We start from the raw sequence: 13,522 nt of genomic DNA, 5'->3' as shown, positions 1-13,522 counted from the left end.
CCGACAGAGCCCGCGACTCCGTTCCTTACGGACAGAGCCCGCGACTCCGTTCCTTCCGGACAGAGCCCGCGACTCCGTTCCTTCCGGACAGAGCCCGCGACTCCGTTCCTTCCGGACAGAGCCCGCGACTCCGTTCCTTCCGGACAGAGCCCGCGACTCCGTTCCTTCCGGACAGAGCCCGCGACTCCGTTCCTTCCGGACAGAGCCCGCGACTCCGTTCCTTCCGGACAGAGCCCGCGACTCCGTTCCTTCCGGACAGAGCCCGCGACTCCGTTCCTTCCGGACAGAGCCCGCGACTCCGTTCCTTCCGGACAGAGCCCGCGACTCCGTTCCTTCCGGACAGAGCCCGCGACTCCGTTCCTTCCGGACAGAGCCCGCGACTCCGTTCCTTCCCGGACAGAGCCCGCGACTCCGTTCCTTCCGGACAGAGCCCGCGACTCCGTTCCTTCCGGACAGAGCCCGCGACTCCGTTCCTTCCGGACAGAGCCCGCGACTCCGTTCCTTCCGGACAGAGCCCGCGACTCCGTTCCTTCCGGACAGAGCCCGCGACTCCGTTCCTTCCCGGACAGAGCCCGCGACTCCGTTCCTTCCGGACAGAGCCCGCGACTCCGTTCCTTCCGGACAGAGCCCGCGACTCCGTTCCTTCCGGACAGAGCCCGCGACTCCGTTCCTTCCGGACAGAGCCCGCGACTCCGTTCCTTCCCGGACAGAGCCCGCGACTCCGTTCCTTCCGGACAGAGCCCGCGACTCCGTTCCTTCCGGACAGAGCCCGCGACTCCGTTCCTTCCGGACAGAGCCCGCGACTCCGTTCCTTCCGGACAGAGCCCGCGACTCCGTTCCTTCCGGACAGAGCCCGCGACTCCGTTCCTTCCGGACAGAGCCCGCGACTCCGTTCCTTCCGGACAGAGCCCGCGACTCCGTTCCTTCCGGACAGAGCCCGCGACTCCGTTCCTTCCGGACAGAGCCCGCGACTCCGTTCCTTCCGGACAGAGCCCGCGACTCCGTTCCTTCCGGACAGAGCCCGCGACTCCGTTCCTTCCGGACAGAGCCCGCGACTCCGTTCCTTCCGGACAGAGCCCGCGACTCCGTTCCTTCCGGACAGAGCCCGCGACTCCGTTCCTTCCGGACAGAGCCCGCGACTCCGTTCCTTCCGGACAGAGCCCGCGACTCCGTTCCTTCCGGACAGAGCCCGCGACTCCGTTCCTTCCGGACAGAGCCCGCGACTCCGTTCCTTCCGGACAGAGCCCGCGACTCCGTTCCTTCCGGACAGAGCCCGCGACTCCGTTCCTTCCGGACAGAGCCCGCGACTCCGTTCCTTCCGGACAGAGCCCGCGACTCCGTTCCTTCCGGACAGAGCCCGCGACTCCGTTCCTTCCGGACAGAGCCCGCGACTCCGTTCCTTCCGGACAGAGCCCGCGACTCCGTTCCTTCCGGACAGAGCCCGCGACTCCGTTCCTTCCGGACAGAGCCCGCGACTCCGTTCCTTCCAGAGAGAGCCCGCGACTCCGTTCCTTCCAGAGAGAGCCCACGACTCCGTTCCTTCCAGAGAGAGCCCACGACTCCGTTCCTTCCAGAGAGAGCCCACGACTCCGTTCCTTCCAGACAGAGCCCACGACTCCGTTCCTTCCAGACAGAGCCCACGACTCCGTTCCTTCCAGACAGAGCCCACGACTCCGTTCCTTCCAGACAGAGCCCACGACTCCGTTCCTTCCAGACAGAGTCCACGACTCCGTTCCTTCCAGACAGAGTCCACGACTCCGTTCCTTCCAGACAGAGTCCACGACTCCGTTCCTTCCAGACAGAGTCCACGACTCCGTTCCTTCCAGACAGAGTCCACGACTCCGTTCCTTCCAGACAGAGTCCACGACTCCGTTCCTTCCAGACAAAGTCCAGAACTATGTTCCTTACAGACAAAGCGTTGAAACAAAACACACACACACACACATACACACACACACACAATGGCTCAATATCACTGCGAATCACTTTGCTCATGATGATAACTATATACGTTAACTTCTTCTTCTTCTTCTTCTTTCGGTTGCTCCCGTAAGGGGTCGCCACAGCGGATCATCCGTATGATCCGCATCGTGATTTGGCCTTTGTTTTACGCCGGATGCCCTTCCTGATGCAACCCTGGTCGCCTCTTACGACACAGGGATATGGTACACCTATTTTAACCGGGGTATACACCGGCCCAGTACACTGGTACTCCCTTCGCCGACCTCGGAAGGATGACAGACTGAGTCAACCCCCTGGTGTATTAATTCAGTGGCCCAACGGGGCTTGAACTCAGGACCTTTTGGATCCCAAGCCGCTGCCCTAACCACTGCGCCAACACCAGGCTTGATAACAATATACGTTAACATGATTAATTAAACACATAAGTATAAACATAAAACAAAACGGTGACTCTGATCAGGCATCTTTGACAGAGTTGAACCTTCAGCGCCGAGAGCCAAACAATAATAAAATAATTATAACACCTTCCTGAATCATTTCTAATATAAAATAAAGTTCCCTTACTTGTGACAAGTGATGTTTTGACAGTGAATTCAACAGTCAACAAGAGTTCAAACTTAGGAACCCAATGTTCCAAGCCAGCCACCTTCACCGTCAAGCCAACACAAAGCTTGTTAATATTATTAAATTGTTTTAATACTTGTTTCATTTGATTTGGGGGATGGTTTGGATGTGTATTGATTTTGGAATGCTGTTGGAATTTTGGAATCTGGGGGATGAGTTATGTTCTGAAGAAAACGATTCATGTTTTATATATTTAATTTTGGGGTTGCGTGCACGAGCCCAGATAGAAAGGAACTTCCTCAGGTTGGAATCACCATTATAGCTTCAGCAGTTATTGAAGTTGGTCGGGCTACAGTTTTACATGGTTTTGAGAGGTGAAGAAGCAGAAGAAGTACAAATTGACGATTTGGTGATCTCTCGATGTGGTACTTTCGCGATGTATTCTGGCATCTTTTTAAGTCTTGGTAGTTCAGAAAACGCTCGAGAATTCACAAGGCAGCTCACCAGGTGATGGGATTGGGGCAAAGCCATCACGACCCCCAATCTTTGATGATAGGAAGGAAACCACGGGGCAACATTCCGGTGTCAGATTGCAGGAGAGTGTGTCTGAGTGGTGCTGCGGTGTCGTCCACCAGACGGCGGTCCCTTCGGGTGGGTGCCTGGAATGTCCTCTCCCTAATAGAGGATGATCACCTCTCTTTGTTACCATCTGAGCTCAAGCGTTTGGACATCGGTTTTGCAGCTCTCTCTGAGGTTCGGAGACCGGATTGTGGCGAGATAATGGTGGGTGGTTACATCTACTATTGGTCTGGTCGCTCTGATGGTTACCATGCCCAAGGAGTTGCTGTAGCTGTTTCCAATATGCTCTCTCCAATGATAATTGAGGTAACACCGGTCAACGAGCGTATTATGAAACGAAGGATTCGTCACTCCTTCGGTGTCATTTCACTGGTCTCTGTCTATGCTCCGACTGAGGCGAGTGATCTCACCATGGAGGACGCATTCTATGCCACGCTCGAGTCTGTGGTTCATCAGTGCCCCAGGCGAGATACACTTTTAGTCTTGGGGGATTTCACTCCATCGACTGGAACTGATAGGGATGGTTGTGAGATGTGTCTTGGTCCCCATGGGTCTGGAACTATGAACCAGAATAGCACTAAGTTCCTTGACTTTACAAGAAGTCATGGACTTAGGGTGGCTGGTTCATGGTTTCAGCGCCCACAAGCTCATTGCTGGACTTGGTATTCCAATGCTGGCGGTGTGGCAAAGGAGATTGACCATGTGCTCGTGATGGTCACTGGAGGATGATCCAGAAGTGCAGGGTCCACTGGAGTGCTCAGTTCCTCAATAGTGACCACCGGCTTGTTGTACCAACTCTGAAATTACAGCTTAAATCCAGGAGAATGGTGCAATCCCAGCCCAGGCTGGATGTTGGCAAGCTCAAGGATGAGGCTGTAGCCGAGGAGTTTGTAAACAAGCTGAGTGGAGATTTGTGGGTCTGGGTGCTTTGGGAGATCATGAAGAGTTGTGAAGTGCCTTCAAGACCACCGTCCTTGATGTTGTTGGTGGATGTCTTGTTACTCACTGGAGGGCGAAGAAGAATTTTGTCTCTCAAGGGACACTGGATACCATTGACCAGAGTCACAGGGCCAGGCTGAATGGCAGAGCTGAGCTGTTCAGGGCGCTGAGGCATAAAACTGGACGTGCACTAAGGGTGGACAAGGAGGCCAATGTGCGAGGAATCTGTGAGAGGGTAGAGCATAACTTGTGGTCAAGTGATTCTCATCCTGCTTAAGGGGAAATTCACGCATTGCATTCATCCAAGCCCATCCCTCTGTGCACTGCAGTTAGAGCAGAGAGTGGTAGGCTCTTGACAGAGGAGTCCGAAATGAAGGCCCGCTGGGCCGGTTACTTTGAGCGGTTGTACCAGGCTGATTCACCAGCTGTCAAGTAGGACATTAGGGGTGTTACAGTCCCTTTTGCTGACCCTCCAATCAACTGTGGTCCACCTTCGTTTGTGGAAACAAAGGCTGCGGTGAACCGGTTGAAATGGGGTTAAGCTCCAGGGATCTGTGGCATTCATGCTGAACTTCTCAAGGCTGGTGGAAATGCTGCACTTATGTCATTGCCTGCAGTTCTGTGCTTTGCCTGGAACACAGGCATCATCCCAACTGACTGGAAGAGGGGCCTTGTTGTCCCTCTCTGGAAAGGGAAGGGTGATCGCCAAGACTGCAATAACTACCGAGGGGTGACGCTGCTCTCAGTGCCGGGCAAGGTCTTTGCTCAGATAATTCTTGATAGGGTTCGCCACCATCTGCTTGAGCACCAGCGTCCAGAGCAGTCATGCTTTAAACCAAAGAGGTCAATGATTGACCATATCCTTCCTCTTCGGGTCCTCACCGAAAGCAGACGAGAGTTTTGGTAGGGGCTGCTTGCAGCCTATGTTGTACTGGTACTGAGAACTCTGAACTATACTCTGGTACTGAGAGTGCTGTGAGATGTGGTGGTACCATATCTGACTTATTTATAGTTGTTATTGGAGTTTTTCATTGGTGTGTACTGGCCCCCACACTTTTCAACACTTCTATGGACTGGATTCTGGGGAGGATGTCAGAGAGATCAAGCTGCGGTGCATCATTTGGGAATGTCAAGATCTCTGACCTTCATTTTGCAGATGATGCAGTCATCTTTGCGGAAACTTTAGATATCCTTTTGGAGGCCCTCGAGGTGCTGGATGAGGAGTTGGAGCCGCTGGGATTATGGGTTTCCTGGATCAAAACTAAGATCCAGGCTTTCAATGACATCTTGGGTGCTGCTGTCCTGTCTGTGCCTGTTTGTGGTGAGGATGTTGAGGTCATGGAGAGATTCACTTACCTTGGTGGTGATATTCATGTTTCTGCTGGCTGTGATTCAGAGGTCAACAGACGTCTGGGTTGGGCCTGGGGAGTCATGGATTCACTGGATCATGGGGTGTGGTGCTGCCGGTACCTGTGCGGGAGGATGAAAATCTGAGTCTTCTGGTCGTTGCTGCCTCCAGTCTTGCTCTATGGATGTGAGACTTGGACTCTGACCAGGGATCTGAGACAGAGACTTAATTCCTTTGGTACTAGGTCTCTTTGGAGAATCCTTGCTATCACTGGTCGGACTTTGTGTCCAACGAGCGGTTGCTGAGAGAGACTCAAATGAGATTTGTTACCTGCATAGTCTGTGATCGTCAGCTCCGGCTGTATTGACATGTGGCTCATTTTCCTGATGCTGATCCTGCTCACCAGATTCTCTCAGCAAGGGAGTCTCGTGAGTGGAAGTAGCCAATGGGCTGACTATGTGCCTCGTGGTTGCAGCAGGTTGATCGGCATCTCAAGGAGATGTGGATGGGCCAGGCATCTACCTGGGGGATGGCCAGACGGAGGCCCCTGGAGGACCGGTGGAAAGTGGAAGCAGCGACGTGCTGCTCAGGTGCATGCTCTCATACCTGACCTGACCTGACCTTTCCCCTCCCCCTCACCCACATCCTCTCTACCCCCTTTCCTTCTCTCTCCTTCCCCTCCCTCATCCCTCCCTTCCCCTTAATATTCCCGTCAGCGAAGTGATGGGTTGTATTCACTAGTACAGTATATATGGATATATATATATATATATATATATATATATATATATATATATATATATATATATATATATATATATATATATATATACACACACACACATATATATGTTCTATATTATAAAGCAGGAGTGTCTATCTGTCTGCCTCTACTCCCTCAGTTTTGGGGCTGTCCCCTCCAAACCTGTGGAACGTTTTGGGGTCCCAGCCGGTGTCCTAAAGTGGGTGGGAGTTTTCACAAATTCCTCAACACAAAATTACGATTTTGACTTTCGATCTGTGTGAAGCTGCTCCCGATCCGAATGTGACATTGGAATGACATTTGTGTTTGTTTATTTCACGAGTGTGTAACACTATTTTGTTCTATTAATGATACATTATTAATTTGTGATGGGAATCCAAATATAAAGAGATTGAGTTGAAAGCAGAAAGAGAAAATGATGTGAGGGGTTCCACCGTGACATTGGCGAATTCAGCACTTGTAGTTTCGCCATTGTAACATCATGGAAATATTACCCACCTTACTCTTCTTGGGATCAGATGCAGTTAAATTTTTTGCCCAAGTCCTTCACGAACTGGCTGTCTCGCGGCTCCCCAGCCCCTTTCTGTACCGAGCACGGTTACCTCACTGGAATATTATATAGATATATATATATATGTATATATATATGTATATATATATATGTGTATATATATATATATATATATATATATATATATGTATATATATATATATATATATATATATATATATATATATATATATATATATATATATATATATATAGACTCCGCCCATGCTCTTCTCATTGAAGAAGCTGCATAAAGCAACCATGAAAGGCTACGCAAGGTAAGCCCTTTGCCATTTCAAACTCCTCCCAGAGTTCCTCCACAGGTGTAAAGACATTCACAAATAGTACACACATGAGAATCCCTTTCCTGGTTGCTTTTGCAACTTCTTCAGGGGGAGAAGAGCAGGGGAGGAGTTGAATTATTTCTATATTCCCAGCCACCTGGGTTAATTGATTCGGTGAGAGCTGATTGGTTATTCCCTCCATTCACAGGTGAGAGATGTGAGTTGGTCTTTCTTTTTCATACAAATACATATTTATTGATATATATATATATATATATATATATATATATATATGTAATTTGGTGTCATTTTGTGAAGTTGTATGCAAATTACATAACATATTTGAGAGGTGTCTGATGAGTTTTCACGATAATATAACGACAAAGTCGAGTCGAATTGTGCTGAACTGATAATATTCCCTGGACCATTAATCTTCACAGAATGTAATGAATTACCTTTTTATTGCATGACAAGGTGTAATGATTGTAGCTTATTGCACTAAATGGTAAATACAGTGGAGAAAAAAAAACTGCAGCAAATAGAATGAATGAGAGCGGTGGGCATGAAAAAAAAAATTATAATAACAATTGCAGGTGAAATTTGTGGCATTAATGTATGGTATGGGACAGGCCATGGCCTATAGCTTGGCCAAACCACCAAATAAATCTCTTTGGACATGGTGAACATCAGAAGAGCTGCAAATACCTAAACGGTCGTAAAGAGGTGTATCAGGGATGGACTTCTCAATCGCAGGACCTGTCGTTATGGTCTTTCATGCTTTCAGTACAATCTGCAACAGCACATCAAAAATCTAAGGTTTAAAACGTCGCAAAATCTAAAACGAGATGCTGCAGGAGAATGGGAGATGCCCTTGTAACTCGTTTATAGTTTTAACTTGGGCTTTCGTTTCCCCCTTGGAACCCATTGTGCAGAAAGTAAAACACAGTCTCTAACTGATCGCAGTAAAGCATGAGGCTTGGACAAATGTGAGCAACAGTGAGTGAATACGGTCTCAATGTAAAGCGAGCAGAACCTTCACCCCAACGGCAAGTGAAAACAAATGGGGAAATCCTGGACTATACTATACATTCAGCAAAAACACCCAAATTGCCCCCCAAAAGATCGCATGGATTTATGGCACACTGAATTGCCAAACTGAAACAATCCTCCAGGTTAACAGTAAAAGATGAAACGCATTGTGGAATGTGGATCGCCACGCAGTGGGGGAAACCCGGCAGAATACAGGTGCGTGGAAAGGTGTGATCGATCACCATGCACCAGCATGGAGAGAAAGAGCATGGTCGAGTTGGATGGAGAGAGACTTCATTGCCAGTCAGTGTCACATAAGAAGAATGCCATTGATGTTATACACAACAAGCTGTGATTCGTTAGAATGTAAGTCGAACGTTGAACCAAATTGAGCCAAATACTGTGTGATCTTCTTGCATTTCAGTTCACGTGACCACAAAGTTAACCTGGTGTTGGCTTGTCGGTTAGGGTGGCTGGTTTAAGATCTTGAGGTTTTGAGTTTGAGTCCCTGTCGGCCATTGAAATAACACCAAGTGGGGTTGACTCAACCTGTCATCCTGCTGAGGTCGACGAAATGAGTAATGGTGTACTGGTTATGGAGGAAGGTGCATTAGCGGCGCAGCTGCTCACCCAGAAAATAATGCAACCAGCAGATACAGGCTGCACATGATGGCGAGATAACCACAAAGCAAAAGTCTGATTCAGCTTATCAAGACTAAATTTAACAGATGATCATCTTAAAGTAACTCCAGCTAGTACGTACCACCTGCCAGCGTAACACAGCACCCCCCTTGGATCGTAGTCTCCTGACAAGTTCAATACATGGGGCCAAGATCCAGGCCTTAACACGCACACGCACACGCACACGCACACGCACACGCACACGCACACGCACACGCACACGCACACGCACACACACACGCACACACACTCAAATTACCTTGCCCATTAAAATGGGAAGGGCTGTTGAAGGTGAGACCACATCTCCCTTACCGACCGAAACCTAATGTTCCACTCACTTTGTTTCAAAATTTACATTTGTCGAAAATCCCTTGAGAAAATCCCTAACAGTAAACAATTTCAACCCCTGCCCCCTTCATGCCTTGAGCAGGTCATCCTCGGGAAGGGAGAGAAGATGGTACAAAAAACAAACGGGCCGACCTTAATCACAATTTAACTTTTCCAAACATAAATCCCAACTATTGACCATGTCTCCTGGTGGATGTCACCTGCTCCAACTGGTCAGCTGAGCCAAAACCCAATTTGAAACCTTCCTCAACCAATTGTATGGGCTATATACCCTTGAAAGCACATTTGGAGTCACACATGACCAGGGAGAGCATATTCACACAAACACAGTAAAAAACATTACAAACAAACATTTCCATCCTTGAAAGGCTATGGCTTCACATTTAACTGCAAAGTGTGGTCACCTAACTGGGCAGCCAGGATGTGCTGTATTGTGATGTGCAGGATGTATTACAATGAGGTGGTGGGGGTGTAGCAGTGGGTAGTTACAGCAGTGTAAACAAAGTCCCAATGTGAGGGAAATCGTGAGCTCCCTATCCATTTTGCCATCTCCCCCAGCACCTCAACAGCTCCATTTTACTGTATCCTCGGAGAAGGGGGTCACCCACTGGCCTCATGTGGCATTCCAGGGTTCCTTGTGCGACCTTCCAGGGGTCTTTGTGCAGCCTTTCAAGGGTCCTCATGCCCTGTGGCCATCTGATTCTGACACTCCTCCCAGCAGGTCTCACTCCCAGTTGCATGCTGGACCACTGGGGGTGGAGCATGGTGGAGCTCCACATTTCTCGTACTCCTTGAGACCTTGATCTTCCCGCAAACATGCACAACTTCCCCATCCACATACCTTAAACTCACAATACTCCCTCCCCAGCTGCCAGTTATTTTACCTACGCCACCTGCCATACATGGTACAGTCTCTCGATAAAACCATAGCCTGCATAACCACACTAGATCAAATGCAAAGCACTGGAAGGTAAACTTATTTTGAGCACAAACCATTCAATTATCATATTTCTACCCCTTCCACTCGGCCCACATGCTGGTCCTCATGGCCACTCTTGCCCATCATCCATATGAATTCCTCGATTCAGCTGCATCCCAAAGCAAAGCATGGCGAGTCATGGCAGTGGGAAAAGGTAAACTGAGTGTCCAATCAAGTCATCACTGGGGAGGATGGACAATACCAGCCGGGCTTCTTACAACCATTCGTATCTGGTTCAGGCTAATCATTCCCAGGGCCCTTCTTCCCAAACATAATGGCACATTAAATTGTGGTGGACTATCTGTCGAAGTTTATGCAGGACTCTCTGAGCCTTATCCATTCATGCTCTTAATTTAGCGACATAACATTCCATAGATTTTCCGGTTGGTCATCCAGTGGTAGGACTCAAATTTTACCCTTATAGTGTACCCCCCCCCCCCCACCATCGATAAGCCCAGCATGGCAGGTCACCACATGCTGAGCTGTCCCAAAGCCGAAGGGAGAGGGTACTGGACCTACTGCCGAGGCAGTTATCTCCCTGGCCCCCTGGCCCTCGGAGGCATTGCCGCCAAGGCATGGCCCTGCAAAACCTCTCCTTCATGGTCCTCTCATTGCAACTTTTCAGGTGCCCAGGAGGGGCATCTCAACAACACCGACCCAAAACTACAGCTTGGATGCCATCCCGATGGACTGGAGATGCCGTTCAACACCACCACCAGGCCATACCACACCAGTCTTCAGGTCACACGTCCCAATCCTGCCAGTCCAGTCTCCAGGCTCTCTGGTGCACCTCAATTTCTCAAGGGGGTAAGCTCAGACTCAACCCCACTTGGCGCAGGCTTGTCTATCAGCTCGTGCATCATCAGGGCCAGGGGTGCTGGCTTCACCCTGGCAATGTGTAATTGTGCCTCCACCAACACCATTCTTCATATCATGGGGATTAATTCACACCCTACGGAGGCTCCCTGCCTCTAAACCCCAGTGAATCCCTTTAACTGCTGCTCTTTGTTCTTCCTCGCTTTGGGACTAACTGTCCTTTCTTGGACAGGGTGGCATCCACACCATCACAATGACGTTTCGGACCATTTCCAAGTTGCGAGAGAATTCAACTATTTCCAAGAATTTTTTTTCCTAACTTTTCAAATTTTTTCCCCAAGTTATTCCAAATATATTTTCTAATTTCCTGAACAACAATTGCACAAGCGTAAAATCAAGCCCGGGTCCACATTTCCACTCCCGGCTCCAGTTGTCTCATCTGTGGTGCTCACTAATGTACCCGGCTGTGCTGAAACGGTGCTTAGTGAAAGGCCTAATTAATGGAAGCCGGACTCGAGCAGGAAGTGGAGTTCCTTCTCCGGACGGAATCTACAAATGATGGTTGTTTACCTAATTTAGGTTTCACAAAGGCATTACTAAAATGCCGAGATGGTTCACGCACATGGAAGGTGGGAGTGAGGTTGACACATTCTCTAATGAAATAAGAAAACTTTATTGTAGCACAAGCCAACATAAACTGAGAACCCTGAACGAAAGCGAGACATTAACAAACAGAGAAACAAATACATACGCACTTAACTACAGATAAATAGACAAAAGGTACCATCAACACTCAATTTTTTCCAACTAAACAAAGGGGAGCCAGACAACATGGCAAAAAGGATATATGGCCCTATCGCAGGCAGCATGGCAGAGATGTCTCAGGCAACATGAAGGCAACAGGTTGTGACAAGCAGGACTCCAACCACAGGCTACCTACTGCTCCCAACTCTGTGTCTCTTGCACTGCCTCAGTGTTGCTCCAACCTTGATACCACCCTTCTCTCTGGTACTGCCCCATATTCTTCAGAATCTTTCCTGTCAGCATCTGTGAGCGGCCTTCAATTACCGATTCATTCATGGTCCGGCACCAGCCAGTGATGTGCTCATCACCACCTCCATACAATGCCAGGTTGGTGGGGGTGGTGCCATCCGAACCAATGGCATGCAGGCTTACATGCCATCAATGGCATTGTGTCCTCCAGGGCCTTGTTATGCCTGGTGCTGGGCCGGACCACCTTTAGTCAGAGTGCCCACCGCGAAGGCGTTTACAAAACGACACACAGAATGCAGATACATCCAGCGTGACTCCTTTGCATGGGCCTTGCCTGCTTGTACAGAGAGGACATGTATGAATTACACATTCCTAGCTCGGCTTTACAAAAAAACAGGCGCAGGGATATATCCAGAGTGCTCGTTGAGAACATTGGTTACAGCTGTTCTGAGCAGCCATGCCCATTGCGAAGTCAAATGTGATGGAAAGAACTGTGCTTGATGTATGAATCCAGAGAGTGAATTATCATGAGCTTGGTGTATACTACATCACAGAAAATCCTGATTTTCACAGTGTATGATGAGAGATGAGTGCTTCATTTGGCATATTTATACGAATACCATCAACACCACGACACTGGCAGACAAGGTGCTACAGACAATCAATGGGTACACTTAAGTTTTTGTTTTTCAGTTCTCTGACCCATCTGTGTAACATACATCTGGTGCTTCGCTAAAAAAGATTGTTTTCTACACCCAATCCCTTACTGACGTCATGACTAGTTTACCACAAGGAATATGTGAATACCTAGAAAAGGACGTATTCCACCCCAGATTGCTTTGCACTCATGTGCAGAAAACCCGTGTACCAAAGTTTATCAGGGAGGCATGGATGTACATCGTACGTGCCAGAAAAGGATTGCAGCATGAAACTGCTCACAAAGCTTTAAAAGAAGCCGAAAATACTTGGGAAAAAAGGGGTGTGCCCCGCACAATGAAAGATTTGGAGAAATTTCTGATTAACTTGTCCAAACAAGTTGATGTCTTTCAGCCCGTACTGCAAAAACTCCCGACCATGTGGCCCTGTGAAAGGCCCGAAGGTTCGTAGACAGGTGTGTTCTACAAAAAACCTTTATGCTTCTTAACCCGCATGGGAAAGCCAGATGTGGTACTTGTGGACGCACAGGATAAGTTGAAAATGATGATATTTACTGTTCGTCTTGTTTGATAGGAGGGGTGGGGGTGAGAGTCGGAGTTGTGTGGGCTGTGAGTGACGTTATAAATATTTACTTTTTCTTTAGTTCCGTGAACAGAAGATAAATTATACCAGATTTTTACATCTATTGGTGAAAGGAGAAGCGTGTGTGTGTGTGTGTGCGTGTGCGTGTGCGTGTGCGTGTGCGTGTGCGTGTGCGTGTGCGTGTGTGTGTGTGTGTGTGTGTGTGTGTGTGTGTGTGTGTGTGTGTGTGTGTGTGTGTGTGTGTGTGTTATAACCACTGCCACCGTGAGCTAAGTGCATTAACAGGAAATGGTACAAACCTGGCTCCTCTTTTGCACGGATAGTTCTCGTAGTCCTAGATTTCCATGAATCCGATTTGCCTTTAGAAATAGAACAATTATGGTTCACCATTTTGAAATAGCTACTCTTTCGTCTCGGTGCTGAAAATTATCTTTTTAAAGATGATTCA

This window comes from Eptatretus burgeri, chromosome 1 (genome assembly GCF_056783735.1).
Source record: "Eptatretus burgeri isolate ZD-2024b chromosome 1, Ebu_testis_v1, whole genome shotgun sequence".
Taxonomy (NCBI): domain Eukaryota; kingdom Metazoa; phylum Chordata; class Myxini; order Myxiniformes; family Myxinidae; genus Eptatretus; species Eptatretus burgeri.
This window is presented reverse-complemented; position numbering follows the sequence as displayed.